Below are 16,046 nucleotides of genomic sequence, written 5' to 3' on the forward strand. Positions count from 1 at the left end.
TATAAGGAGAATCTAATTAAAACTTTATATTGATAATAATAGGAAACGTTTAACATTAATAAGCTCTCCTTTTAAAGCTTTCGTGATATTTCTTTCTATTAACAAGTGGCAGACTCTTTTTGAGTATGACCGACAACTAAATATTGATGAATTTTAGAAGAAATTTTAAAATGAGTTTTCATTTTAAAATGAGAAATTCTGGTACTTAGTCTTCACATTTTTATTAGAGACCTCTGCAAATATAGACGATACATCATCATCAGAATTCACATAATGAGGATTAACATTAGAATCATCATTATTAGAAGATTGGGAAATAAACGAACTTTCAGAAGAGATGCGTACTAATTTAGAACTGCTACGAAACCAGATTGTCAGGTACCTACTTAGTAAATTGGCCAATAGCTTAGAATAAAACAAATAAATCTTTTGTATCATAAAAGATTTATTTATTTATCTCTACCTTTCCTCGCTAGACGGGGGATTGAAAATTAATATATCTAAAACCCAGATGATGACAAATCTTGTAGTCAGCGAAGATATGTGCGTAGGAACAAGATCCATAGACCAGGTAATGGCCTATAAATACCTAGGTCATGAGATTCGCATAGGAAAAGATAACCAAACCGTTGAGCTTCTCCGTCGTATAAGACTGACTTGGGCAGCCTTCGGCAAGCTGAACCATATTTTCATATCGTCTGATATACCAATATGCCTTAAAAGAAAAACGTTTAATCAGTGTGTTTTGCCAGTGTTAACTTACGGTGCGGAAACGTTGACCATGACAAGGAGAACAGTCCAAAAGATCCATGTGTGTCAAAGGACGATGGACGTGCTATGTTGGGCGTTTTACTACGAGACAAGATCCCAAATCGCCAGCTACGACAAAGAAGAGGAGTGGCTGATGCAGTAGAGAGAGTAGCAACACTGAAATGGAACTGGGCAGGTCACGTGGCTCGAATGACAGATAATAGATGGACAAAGCGGATACTGGAATGAGGACCAAGAGATGATGCCTACCGAAGCAGAGGTCGTCCACCAACACATTGGACTGACGATCTAAAACGTTGTCATAGGAATTGGATGCAAGAGGCACAAGATCGAAATAGATGGAAAATTATGAGGGAGATCTATGTCCAGCAGTGGACAAGCGAAGATTGAATGATGATGATGATGATGATCACAAAAAGAGCCATTTCGTGCCTATTTGCTCCGCTGCATTGATGATTATAAAAAGAGCAATTTCGTATCTATTTGCTTCGCTGTATCGATGCACTCTATGGTAACATTTTCCATATTGGACTGATCATCACCTTCCTCATTGTTGGGAAATTTCTCATTATGGGAAAAGAGCTCTAGTTTCTGTTAACTACTCACTCATTGTGCTTATTACTTTAAAATAATATTTTTATTGTTATTTACGTTAATCCTGCTCGAGATACGATTAATTCATTTCTTTTCTGAAAACGGTACGGATCTGACATTTTTAAAACAATGACACAACTCCAAAATTCTCACTGATACAGTTTGAAAATATCTAAAATTCACTGCTATAGTGGTAGAACTCAAAACTGTCGGTATTGCATGGAAACAATATTGCAAGAAACAATTTATCTCAACCGACAATGTCATATCGACACCAGTGACGTGTAGCGGACATTTATTCTACTATTATTGTGACAGTGTTGCAGGTCATAAATAAGTCTTTTTCAAACCGTCTGATGATTAACTCAATTTTGTCAATTTTTGAGTTAAGCAACTATTGCATAACATATAGCCGACGATATGTACGTAAATAAGTGCTATATGTCAACTAGCGCTTATGTTAGTGTAAACAAAACTCTTTTTTGTCTCATAAATTCACTCGTTGTTGTCCATAGACTGTTTGAATTACTTACCATTTTATTGGTAATTTGGTAATATAAAAATTAAAGTTAATTTTATCTGTGTCCCAACAATTTTGGAATATATTATGCATTTTAAAGTAGATGACATTAAAATTATATTGTCAATATATTTTAGTGAAGAGTTCCAGGGAAGATTTTATTGGAAGATAGTTTATTCAATTACATGAAATCAACTTTTATTTAATTACGATTACAAAAAGATTCTATAGAGCTTGAAATAGTAATGGAAGCGCTAAAACAAAGCCGAATAGATTACAGATACATGTAACTAATCAAAAACGTTTATAAGAATGTTTCATTAAATAAACAACTACATAAAAATACAGAAAATTAAATTTATGTCGAAAAGTAAGTCTAGAGTCAACATTTAAGAACACTCAATGGCAAGCTATGGGCATCAATATAGATGGAAAAAAAATAAATCGTATTGAGGTTTGCGAACGACATTGTATTAATTGCAGACAATCTAAGAAAACCAATACCCGACATATAAAGGAGTGACCCAAGCAATTAAAAAACTTAAAAATAATAAGACATTAGGTAGCGAGGGTATATCCGCAGAGTATCTAAAACATGGAGGAGAAACAATGTATACACTTCATCATTCAATCTTCGCTTATTCACTGCTGGACATAGATCTCCCTCATAATTTTCCATCTATTTCGATCTTGTGCCTCTTGCATCAAATTCCTATGACAACGTTTTAGATCGTCAGTCCAACGTGTTGGTGGACGACCTCTACTTCGGTAGGCATCATCTCTTGGTCTCCATTCCAGTATCCGCTTTGTCCATCTATTGTCTGTCATTCGAGCCACGTGACCTGCCCAGTTCCATTTTAGTGTTGCTACTCTCTCTACTGCATCAGCCACTCCTGTTCTTTGTCGTAGCTGGCGATTTGGGATCTTGTCTCGTAGTGAAACGCCCAACATAGCACGCTCCATCGCCCTTTGACACACACGGATCTTTTGAACTGTTCTTCTTGTCATGGTCAACGTTTCGGCACCGTAAGTTAACACTGGCAAAACACACTGATTAAACGTTTTTCTTTTAAGGCATATTGATATATCAGACGATTTGAAAATATGGTTCAGCTTCCCGAAGGCTGCCCAAGTCAGTCTTATACGACGGAGAAGCTCAACGGTTTGGTTATATTTTCCTATGCGAATCTCATGACCTACATAGGTATTTATAGGCCATTACCTGGTCTATGGATCTTGTTCCTACGCATATATCTTCGCTGACTACAAGATTTGTCATCATTTGGGTTTTAGATATATTTATTTTCAATCCCCCTTCTAGCGAGGAAAGGTAGAGCTGATTTAAAAGTTCTTTGGCCTCATCTATCCTATCAGCTATTAGTACAATATCATCTGCAAACCTTAGATGGCTAAGCTTTTCTCCGTTTATGTTTATGCCCTTGTCGGTCAGTATGTTTATGCCCTTTTACATATATATTCCAAAAGCGTAGTGAACAGTTTCGGCGATATGGTGTCCCCCTGGCGTACTCCACGTTGTATCGGGAATTTCTGGGTTTGACGATCACCCACTCTAACACTGGCTGTTGCGTTTTGGTATATATGTTTAATTATATTTATATACCGATAGTCAATTCGGCATTCTGTCAAGGCTTCCAACATTTTTTGTTGGTTTACGGTGTCGAATGACTTTTCATAGTCGACAAATATTAAAGCTAGTGGTTTATTATATTCAGTGCATTTTTCTATAAGATTTTTTATTACCAGTAGGTGATCGTTTGTTCCATAGCCTTTTCTAAAACCCGCCTGTTCTATGGGCTGATAAAATTCCAATTTATTTTCTAGTCGTTTCGTAATTATTTTTGTAAATAGTTTATAAATATGTGAAAGTAGACTTATGGGCCTGTAATTCCTGAGGTCGGTAGCATCCCCTTTTTTATGAAGTATGATAATTTCTGCGTTATACCACTGGGTTGGTGTTATTGCTTCCTGCAAACATCTAGTGAATAGTTTGGCAAGGACCTGCCATAATCTTTTTCCAGCCACTTTCAAGGCATCTGCCACTATTTCATCGCCTCCGGGGGACTTATTGTTTTTCATTTCTTGCACTGACCTTCGAACTTCATTGGGTGTTACGTCCGGTAAAATTTCATATCCCTGATTGATTATCTTTGGTAATGATCCACTCCGGTTACATTGCTGTTCTTTGTATAGTTGTCTATAAAAACTCTCTATCGTATTCATAATTTGAATTCTATCCTCAATGATTTGCCCCTGTTTATTTCTTAATTTGTGGACGTTTTTTCTTCCAATGGACATGCTCTGTCTGAGTACTTTCAAGCTTTTGTTTTCTTCTATTACTCTAGTTATTTCCATCGTATTGTATCGTCTCAGATCTTTTCTAACTTCCTTTTTAATTTTCTTATTCAAAATTCTTAGTTCATTTTGGTTATGATCCTGATTTTCCCTAAGTTTTCTTCTTTCCTCTAGAAGATGTTTTGTGTTGTGGCTTAATTTTTTGTTATTATTTTCAGGACCAGCACAGTATTTCTTTTCAGCTTCTTTCAATATTTGGGTAATATTATTGTTCATTTCATTGATGCTGATATTCTCTATGTTGTGTGTATCCAAACTAGTCTTAATATTTTCTTCGTAAAGTGTTATATCTTCTGGGAACAGCCACCTTCCACTTTTCTTTTTGAGGATCATTTTTGTTCTTTCAACTTCAGTGTTAAAAGTGGTTTTTGCTCTAACTAGTCTATGGTCGCTCCCTGTTGAAAATTTATTCAATACTATTACATCCTGAACAATATCTTTCCGATTTGATATAATGAAATCAATCTCATTTTTTGTTCTGTGGTTCGGACTCTTCCATGTCCACTTACGTTGGGGTTTCTTTCCGAAGAATAAGTTCATCACAAAGAGATTTTCCTGATATAAGAAGTCAAGAAGCCTGTTACCTCTCTCATTTCTCTCACCAAATCCAAAGTTTCCCATAGCAGATTCTGCATCATCTTGTTTGAATCCCAATTTGGCGTTAAAATCTCCAATTATCAATGTGTTATGTGTTTTTGAAGTTTGTATAGCTGCTCTGATATCTTCATAAAATTGATCAACTTCCTCATCCGGGTGACTCGTAGTTGGTGCGTAAGCCTGTATAATTTTAAGTTTGTATCTTGGGTTTAATTTAAAAATAAGATAAATGACTCTGGTACAAATACTTTTTATTGTGATTATGTTTGGTTCCCATTTTTTATGGATTAAAAAACCCACTCCTCCAACAGATGAATCTTCGTTTCCTCTGAAATGGAACATATTTCCAGACTTAAGTATTATTTGATCTTCTTTTCGACGCCTAACTTCACTTATACCGATTATATCCCATTTTATGTGTTGTAGTATACACTTATCTATAGACTAATTAAAACCATTTGGAAAGAAGAAGCAAAGACCAATCCACTAAAAAAGGAAACAACAAACAATTTAATACCTACTTATGAATAATGCTGCCAAGTACTGCAAAGTCCTTGCAAACATGGATTGTTTCTAAAAAGTACAGTTTTATTAAAGCATCTGTGGTTTAACATTATTTAAAAAATTAAATAAAAAAGGAAAAATGTATTACAAATATAGTTTACTCAAAAACAAAAAATTTTCAAACTCAACAGACTAAAAACTGCTAGTTATGACAAATGTTTTACAAATGAAATAACTCATAAATCAGAGCTAACGTCACGGCAATGTATGTTGTTCCCATTAGCAATATTTTTAACTTCATGAACTACATGAGAACCATGCTATATACTCTGTATTGTAATGCCTGTACGTTTATTTTTTTAGTTGTTTTCGTATTCGCGTATTTTATCGTTTTGTAAATGAATAATGGAGAACGAGCGAACTAATTCTACTCTTCAAAAAAAGGAGATAAAAAACAGCCAGAAAACTACAGAGGTATAAACTTGTTAAATACTACCCTAAAAGTTACAACTAAAATTTTACAAGTACTAATAAATTAGAGGATAAGTTTAGCCGATGAACAACAGAGTTTTCGTAGTGGAAGATCGTGTACAGATGCAATATTCTTTATGAAATCACTAGAGTATAATAGACTAGCATTTCTGTGTCCGATTGACCTAAAGAAAGCGTTTGAAAGAGTAAGACTCAAAGATGTAATCCATCTTCTGTATAATAAAGAAGTTTCCCTAAATATTATAAAAACTATTCATTGAGCCCCATGCTCTTCAATTTAATCATGGATGAAATCATCAAAAGCGTTAACTGAGGAAGAGGAACCAGAATGGGAAACAAAGAAATAAAAATACTCTGTTAAGCACACAATGCAATATTGATAGCCCAAGATGAAGATAGTCTACAAAGACTGGTCCTCAGATTTAACATAAGATCAAAAAAAAATATTATGACAATCTCATCTCAGAAACAGACACACTGAGATAAAGTCAAGAATTTATAAGGCCAGTATAAGACCATAATCACATATGCTTCAGAAACAAGACCCGACATACCCACAACGCAAAGGCCACTGGAAACGACAGAGATGAGAGTACTGAGAAGAATTACAGGAAATACGCTGAGAGATCGATAGAGAAGTGAAGACGTTAGAAGAAAATGTACCGTACAGTGTATAACTGAATGGACACAAAATAGAAAAAAAAAAGAATGGAATAACCACATAAGCAGAATGGAGGAGACCTGTGTCGTCAAAATAGCAAGAGATAAGTCACCAATTGGCAGAAGTATTGGACGACCGCGCAAAAGATGGAGTGACAACCATCCATAGAGGTATTAATCCGCCAATAAACAAGCAGAATTGCTTATAAAGAGGAAGAAGAAGGAGAAGTAAATGAATAATACGTTAGCGGAATAAAATTTAAAAGTGTTCAAAGATTTTCCTGTTTTTCGCTTTAAATAGAACAGCGATAGAAGACACTGTTGCAAGAAAGAGAAAAAGTTCTTCATTGTAGAAATGTTTTCAGTAAATTTTTTAGTGTAACTGTTCAAAGATTTTATATAAAATGAAGTTAACCTTATTCATCTGTTTAGGCGGAATAAAAATTTGGATTTATCCATTTCATTTTTCATGTATTCATCTACAGTCCATCTAATTTATAAACCGTTGCACGTCATCGGCGTCATAGCCCGTGACGTCACATGACATCAACACGAAATATTTAGGCGGTAGGTGTGTTCTTTTTTAGAATCACTTTGCCGAGTACACTGACATTACAGCCACTAGACATATTTTATTATATACGCGTAGAAATATTATTTAAAGATTTCTATTATTGTTAACTTACAGAAATACACAATAATATGTTTCATTTAATTTGTATAAATGCATTATAAAGCGTTTTTATGAAGAACATTTGTTCGGAACCCACTGTAACTGTAATCGAACGAAGGTGATATTTTGGCATAAATTGGTAACGCTTATTTGACAGTTGCGGTGTTGACACTTTAGTTTTGTTTTTATTATTTAGTATTAGTTAAACTATGTTGTTTTTTAAACAAGCGGCTCAAATTGTTTTAACCAAGATTATTTTTTAACTCTTGTTTTGTTTCTATTTATTTACATTAAATATTAATTTATTTTGTTGTATACTGTTGTTGTACACTTTTGCAATAATTATGTGACCTATTTGATTTAAAATGGATTTAGGAATTTTTTATACTTTGGCAACTATGTCAACTTCGATCTCTGACGTAGATAATGACGTGCAACGGTTTGTAAATTAGATGGACTGTATTGTATGTATTGGGAAATGCAAATCGATTTTCTCATTCTGGATGGTGTCTAAATTATCTGCAAACGCTGGTACTGCTTTTTGTAATGTTACTAAGTATCTGCGTAACTGAGTATCTAAGATATAACTATAAGAAGACGGCGAAAAATAAAATTGGTTGCGATCTGACAAGTTGCATCACCTAACGCATCCCAGAAGTGCTGAGCCGTGCCGTTGTATTGCAACCAAGCTAAGAGATGTGATGTTTTTTGACGCACTGAAACGACCCGGCGAATTTGCTTCACGTTTTTGTTATTTTATAAATTAGAATAAGACTCCAAAAGGCTTCACTAAAAATAAACTTTTAAAGAAAAAATTCTGTCGAATTTTGAGTATCTTCTACTTGGTTTTGAAATAGTCTTTACTGTGGCTATATATTGCCTCTTTAGTTGTTTACATGTTTTTGTCATTTTTCTAAGTCTTCCATGTTTTCACTTTAAGTCCTTTGTAACTCATAATAATTCCTAGGTTATGGAGTAAGGAAGAGCATGTAAAAGATAACTTTTATGAGAAGCTAGAGGAACTAATAAATAATCTACCCAAACAGGACATGCATATTATCTAAGGGATTTGAATGAACAGATTGAGAAGGAAGCAGCGTACAAACCAACAATAGGTAACCATAGTCTTCACGATGTCAGCAACGATAATGGAACAAGTTTAATAGACTTTGCAGCGTCGCACAACCTACTAATAAAATCGACAATGTTCGAACACAAGACAATACACAAACAAAGATGGGTCTCCAACGACGGCGTCACAAGAAATTAGATCGATCATGTTCTAGTAGATGCCAGGAGGGGTAGTAACTGTCTAGACGTAAGAAGCCTAAGAGGATCTGATGGAGACACGGATCATTTTTTGGTTAAAGCGAAGATAAGGACAAGAATAGCGTCCAAAAAAATACAAGAATACACCAACACAATTATGGAATACCGAAGTTCTACGTAATAAGAAGACAGAGCAGAAATTTCAAAAGGCTATAAAAATCGCTCTTACACAGACAAAAGACTATAACAACACAGACTCAGCTTGGAAAAATATCAAATTAGCTCTGACAAGCGTATCAGATGAAATACTAGGATACAAAAAGAAAACAACAAAAAAATGGTTCGATGATGAATGCCTGAACTCCATAACAGCAAGAAATATGGCTAGAAAAAACATGCTACAAAACCCCTCGCACAACAACAATAAAATGTATAGACAAAGAAGAACAGAGACAAAAAAACTAATGAAAATGAAGAAGAGGGAGTAACAGGAACAAATAATCAGAGATATAGAAGAAAAAAGAAAGAACAAGCGATACAGTTCTACAAATGAGTTTCAGATATCAAGACCGGGTACCAAGCAAGAACAGGAATAAAATGACAGTGGGTAGCTTATCACTGATGACAAGAAAGTCCTAAAAACCTGGAAGGAATACTTTTATCAACTATTGAACCACCAATCTAGAAGAAATACATCAAACATAGAGGTACATACAGCTGAAATAGAAGACCAAAGCCGACATACGAAGAAGTAATACAGGCAATTAAAAAATGTAAAGATAATAAGACACCAGGTAGCGATGGTATACCCGCAGAGTGCTTAAAACATGGAGGAGAAGCGTTGTACAGTTCTATATACAAGCTAATTCAAGACATTTGGCGGGAAGAAACAATGCCAGATGAATGAAAAGAAGGGGTTATTGTACCAATACACAAAAAAGGAAACAAAAAGCAATGTCTTAACTACCGGGAAATAACACTCCTAAACACCACCTACAAAATCCTTGCAAACATCCTGCTGGAAAGAACCAAAACATACACAGAAGGAATCGTCGGAGATTATCAATGCGGATTTAGACCGGGCCGCTCTACCATTGACCAGGTATTCCCAATAAAACAGATAATGGAAAAATGCTGGGACTTTGATCGTGAGCTTCATCAGATGTTCATAGATTTTAAACAAGCATTTGATAGAGTATGCAGGGCCAGACTGTGGACAGCGATGCAGGAACTTGGCTTTCCAAAAAAACTAGTCAGGTTGATACGGATGTATATGGAACGGTTACGATGTAAGGTGAGAGGTGGACAACAATACTCGGAGACATTTGAAATAAACAATGGACTAAAATAGGGACATGCACTTTCACCGCAACTCTTCAACTTAGCTCTGGAACACATGATCAGAAGTGCAAGAATCGAAAAACCGAATACAGTATTTCATCGAGAAGGACTAAACTTGCTACTGGCATTTGCACACGATATCGATCTAATAGGAAACACACGATTAAGGATGAAGGAGACTTTCGTGAGGTTCGAGAAGGAAGCAGAGAAGATGGGGCTCCAAATCAACGAAACCAAGACGAAATATATGTATATGAGCGGCAATAACCAAAGCAGAGACAGAATCGGTCAGAACATCAACATCGATGACTTTAACTTTGAGCGCGTTAGAGAATTCAAGTATCTTGGAACAACAATAACTGAAGACAATAACGGATCACAGGAAATAAACAACAGGATCCAGGCCGGCAACAGATGTCTTTTTGCCCTCCAAAACCTTATAAAATCAAAACAACTAACAAGACGTACGAAGATACAGGTCTATAAAACAATCATTATGACCTGTTGTGATGTGTGGAACTGAAACGTGGACGATAACAAAGGCAAACGAAGAGAGACTATGTGTTTGGGAAAGAAAAATCCTAAGGAAAATCCTTGGCCCTGTGCTGGATGAAGCATCACGACAATATAGGATAAGAACTAACAAAGAGCTCGAAGAACTTTACCCGGACGCCAACATCATTAAAGAAATAAAGTCCAGAAGACTCCAATGGGCAGGACACCTCAGAAGACATTCTGACGAACTAACAGTAAGATTGGTGTGGAAGGAAGTCCCAACTGGAAGGAGACTACGCAGACGTCCTCGTCTCCGGTGGTGAGAAAATATAGCAGGAGACCTAAGCACTATGAGCGTGGAGAATTGGATGGAGGTTGCTCAAGACAGGAAACAGTGGAGGCATGTTGTCGAGTCGGCTAAAACCCACGAAGGGTTGTAACGCCACGGAGTAAGTAAGTAATATGGAGTATTGCACAAAACATTAGCATTAATAATAATTTCTTTATTTTTTACACATATTTATTTTTCTGGTCATTGCCAAACTACACGTACTTTTTATTTGTTTTCCAAGAAAGAAAACAGAATCATTCTCTTCGTGTGCATAATTTGAAAACTACTTGATATTTAAATTAACTTGGCGTTTCATGCATCTTTTCCTGTCAAAAGTTTTAATACCATCTATTATTTAAAGTTCTTGCCTAACTTTAAATCCTAATTCACCGTTATAAATAGCCAAAGCTTTGGTAGTTGACGTCGTATTAGCAATATAGTTGATGCAAGAATGAAACGATCCTGACAGTGGACTATTTTTGTTTATATAGGTACATAATTTCAAAGGAAGACTTCATGAATATTAAATGGCTTATTTCTTGACCTCCGCTTCATTTTTCATTTTCATTTAATAATATAGGTTACACAGTGTAGCTACTATACAAACAAATGCAGTTACGCAGAATATGTTAAAAATTGAAAAAGAATCGAGCAAAAATGGTTTAACCCTGGGTTAGGTGCGTGAAGTATGACATGGTTGGGAGTCTGGGGGACAGGTGTCACCCATTGTTAAATTGTTATATTTTTGAAAAAAAGTTGTTATTGAATAAAATAGAATGAATAGTAAGTCCATACTGGTTACATTAACTAATTTTTATTCATATATTTAAAAATAATATACTATTTCTAAAAAAAATCTACGAAAAACGGAAATAAGAAATATTATCAGTCATCCAGGCATTGATTACAAATGTCTTAAATGATAAACGCATGTCCCCTTGCGGCACTTTATATTCATTCCTGGGTTGTACGGTCACGTCACATTCATAATATTTCCCACGTGACGATACCATAGGTGCCTCTTGGTGCTTAGGTTCTTAATAATTTTCCATGTCTATGAATTTCTCTTGAAAGAGCCTGAATTGTAGAATGGTTTCAAATTTATGCTTTTATTAGTAGCCAACTTAACTCTTAAAAAAAACAACCCTCCTTACCTTTTTATTTAACACTGCAGCATGGTACGTATAAATGCTTGAAGAATTAATGGCGGCTATATTCAAAATCCATTGCGTGTTTCACGGGCTTTGTCTTTTGGTCCAGGTAGATGCATAGCGAAATTGCACGCTCTCGATCTAATATTGGATGGTTTCAGCCGATGTTTTTTCCATCTTGTTATACCGTATTTAGCAATAAAGCAAAGTTTATCTACATGGCTCACTTTTATCTCTAGACTGCAAATTGTCAACTTCGTGTCCAGAATTTTTCATACTAATATTTTCTCCGTAGTGGTCGCAACATTGAAATACAAAAATAAAAATATTGTACAACAAAACCTTAAATAAAAAGTATGAATAATATATAAATATTCAACAAAATTAAAAATTATAAAATACGTCTTCTTCTTCTTAACATGCCATACACCAAAGTGCGTAGGCGACTATCTCATTACTAGAATTCTGTTCTTAGCGGCGTGACACAGCTCGCCTGTATTGTGTATTCCTGTCCATTCTTTAATATTCCTTAACCAGGATAATTGTTTGCGGCCGGCTCCTCTCCTACCTTCGATCTTCCCTTGTAGGATTAACTGTGGTATTTCATATTTTGCTCCTCTCAATATGTGCCCAAGGTAACCAATCTTGCGTTTTTTAATGAATTCAAAGAGTTCTCTTTCCACGCCGGCTCTCTTAAGGACGTCATCGTTTCGAACTCTATCCACCCAAGGTATGCGCATCATTCTTCTCAATGACCACATTTCAAATGCTTCAAGTTTGTTGATAGATGTTTTTTTTCAAAGACCACGTTTCCATGCCATAAAGCAAGATGGACCATATGTAGCACTTGACCATTCTGTAGCGTATTTCGAAATTTAGGTTTTGATTACATAGGAGCGGTCTGAATTTCACAAAAGCTTGTCTTGCCATTTGTATTCGGTTTTTTATCTCTTGTTGTGGATCCGATTGGTCATTGATTGTGGTGCCAAGGTATTTAAAAGTTTTCACGCGTTTTATGCGATCGTCACCTATGCATATTATCGGGTTTTCTGGAGGGTTTCTGCTAATGACCATATATTTCGTTTTCAAAATGTTGATTTTGAGGCCATATTTTTTACCTATGCTATTCACCCTATCAAGTAATAACTGCTGATCTTCCAAATTATCAGTTATAATCACTGTGTCGTCCGCATAGCGTAGGTTGCTAATTGGTATGCCGTTCACCTTAATGCCTAATTCCGTGTCTTCTAATGCTTCCGCAAATATATTTTTAACATATAAATTAAAAAGCATCGGAGAGAGTATGCAGCCTTGGCGGACACCTTTCTGGATTTCAAATTCATCCGTATATTGGTCTTGATCAATCCTAACCTTTGCCATTTGGTTCCAGTATAATTCTGATCTCCTTCTGGTCAATGTTGGCCCTATGTAGTAGTTCCATCATGATATCATGTTTAACATTGTCAAATGCCTTCTCGTAGTCGATGAAGGTGAGGTAGACATCCTTTCGTTGATCTAAACAGTTTTGTATTAAGGGGTTCAAACATAAAATTGCCTCTCTTGTTCCTAGTCCTCCCTTAAAACCGAATTGTGTTGACCCGCTGAGTTCTTCTAGTATCTTGTACATTCTTGAGTGTAATATCCTAAGGAAGAGTTTCAGCAAGTGACTTTTGTGTATATTTGATATTTCTTTGATCTTCTTATGTAGTCCAAAACTATCTCCTTTTTCCTGCAATTGTTCTATTTCGTTGCACCTTTCCACCATCCAACGTTCTTTTGCTTTTTTAACCTTCTGGCGAATTTCTTTGTGTATCTGTTTGTATTTGTCTTGATTACGTTGTTGTTTATGTTGTCTTCGCTTTTCCATTAGATCCATAATTTCGTCCGTCATCCATTCGTTATGCTTTCTCTTTCTGATATGTGTTTTAACTTCCTGTTTACTGCCAGAATCGTTCCTTTAATATCATTGACCATCTCTTCGATATCATCATTTTGTTCTTTTATTCGCACTCTTTCATTAATTTGGTTTGCATAACTCTTCTTCAGATTTTCGTCTCTCATCAGTTCTCTTGTATTTATAGGCGTGCTGGTGTTTGTATTTGTTCTCTTAATTTTTGCTAGTTTTAACCTCACATCTGCTATTAGCGGATTATGATCGGATGCAATATCAGCACCTGGATATTCTGCGATTCTTTTGATAGTGTTACGAAATCTTCTGTTTATTAAAACGTAGTCAATTTGGTTTCTAATTATTCGATTTGAACGGTCTCCTGGTGATTTCCAAGTATATAACTTACGAGGTGGGAGCTGAAACCATATGTTCATGACGACAAATCCGTTCTCCTGGCAAAATTCACACAGCATGTAAAATATGTACCTGATCTCAAATAGTAACGTAGTTAGGCGCACGGGTGACGAGCGTCAACCAATAACGTTTACCAGCAACAACAACTAACTTACGGCTAATCTTAAACAACTTAAGCGATGAGTTTACTTATTCAACCTTAATATTAAGGTACTTGCGCAGTGACAAGGCCCAACCATGCCAGTTGAGTACAATGAGCGTAAATATAGGCGTGGTTGACCCCTGTCATTCACGCGACTAATGGAGGTAAAGCGCCTTCGAGCATCCTTTGAGAAAATTGATTTCGACGTTTATGGCTATTTAAAAAGTTATAATAAAAGTAAAATAATTATTTTTTGAAATTATATAGGTATAGGTTATCCAATAGGAAAATTGTTTCATCAAAAGGGATTTTCCCGATCGGACAAATATTGCGGTCTTATTGTGGTGATGTTGCAAAGAAAACATATTCTTGAAGGTTCTTTTGCAGTAAATGTTCGTATGTTATTATAGTGTGTCGTATCCTTAGACGATGTATTATTACCTGGTTGCTACGTCTTAGATAGTTCGTTGAATTCATATGTAATGCTTGACTAATGTTTCTGCTATATTTTTTGTGCGAAGTCATTTGTTAAGTTTATGGTGTCAGATTTTAAACTTTGATAACCCTCAGGTATTTATAATCTGCAAACTTCTTTAACTATGATCGAGTTTTTCGTTAGCAGATATGCCAGTATTGATGGTATCCAGATAATATCCACTGATTTATTTATGTTTTGTATCACCATATCTTAAGATCTTTTATAATCTTTAAATATTAATTTGATAATGTTGATAGATTCTTTGTATGCTGGTAACTGAACTCAAAAAGTCAGTGCAGATTACTGACGTTATCATAATCTTGATTAATGATTTGTTGTTTTAGAAATTGCACAAAGTTTGCCAAACTATATTAATTATTCATTAGGTAATGGAAATTTCTGTGTACTTATCTCTATAATAATCGCGTTAATAGGAAATTAAAAGCAGCTAATTCTTTTACTAAATGATATACGTGGATGATGATTATGATTAAATTCAATATAGAAACGTATAGTAGAGGAATAACAATAGAAAGAACTAGTGGAAATAGCTAAATATTTGTATGCATACTATAGCCTTAAATATAATCAAGAGTGGGAGAATATTAGTTTCGGCATATAAACCTTTAATAGGGTTAGTTCTATAGACTCCCAGAGCTAATCTTAGTGCAGCATTTTACACCATATCCAATTTTTGCCAATTGTTTACTAAATTATAAACAATTAAGCTATAGTCTAGTTTACTTTGAATTAAGAAGTTGTAAATATTTATAGATGTGTCGTGTGTATTAGTATTATCCATGTATGGTTGGATAATACTTCGTTTCTTATTTTCTGTTAACTGTCGTACGAGTATTTAAAGCGTTTTATTTAAAGGAAAGTGAAAAATGTTAATTAAATTAGATGTATACGACTTAAATGAATAGAATACTAGATTAGGACAAGTTTGTCACAAAGCAATGGAAAAAGTAGGTACTTTTATAGATTATTAACTAATGAATTTGACAGAACCAGCTGAGTTAACGCAGACGATAACAGCAATGGTTACCAAAATAATAAACGAGGAAGTTGTTTAAGCACTTTGAAAAATGAAGGAGAGAAAAGCAATTGGACCAGATGATATTCTTGGGGAAGTAGAACCGCTTTGAGAGAAACAGGAACAAATTGGCTAACAAGTTTATTTAATAGAACTATAAAAGTGGGATAGATGTCAGATGAATGGAGAAGCAGTATATTAGTAATTGTTTACAAAACAATGTAGATATACAACAATATACAAACTAGTGGGACATAAAAGTACTTAGTCAAACCATGAATATATAAGAGAGAGAGGGAGAGAAAGAGAGCACG

General features: G+C 35.1%; 1 protein-coding gene across 1 annotated transcript in view; it reads right to left on the reverse strand.

Annotated features, from left to right (window-relative positions):
* Nucleotides 1-16,046, reverse strand: part of LOC140433174 (uncharacterized) — a 458,258-nt gene that overhangs the window by 413,561 nt on the left and 28,651 nt on the right. The window lies entirely within an intron of this gene.

The sequence above is a fragment of the Diabrotica undecimpunctata genome, chromosome 2, assembly GCF_040954645.1.
Source record: "Diabrotica undecimpunctata isolate CICGRU chromosome 2, icDiaUnde3, whole genome shotgun sequence".
Taxonomy (NCBI): Eukaryota; Metazoa; Arthropoda; class Insecta; order Coleoptera; family Chrysomelidae; genus Diabrotica; species Diabrotica undecimpunctata.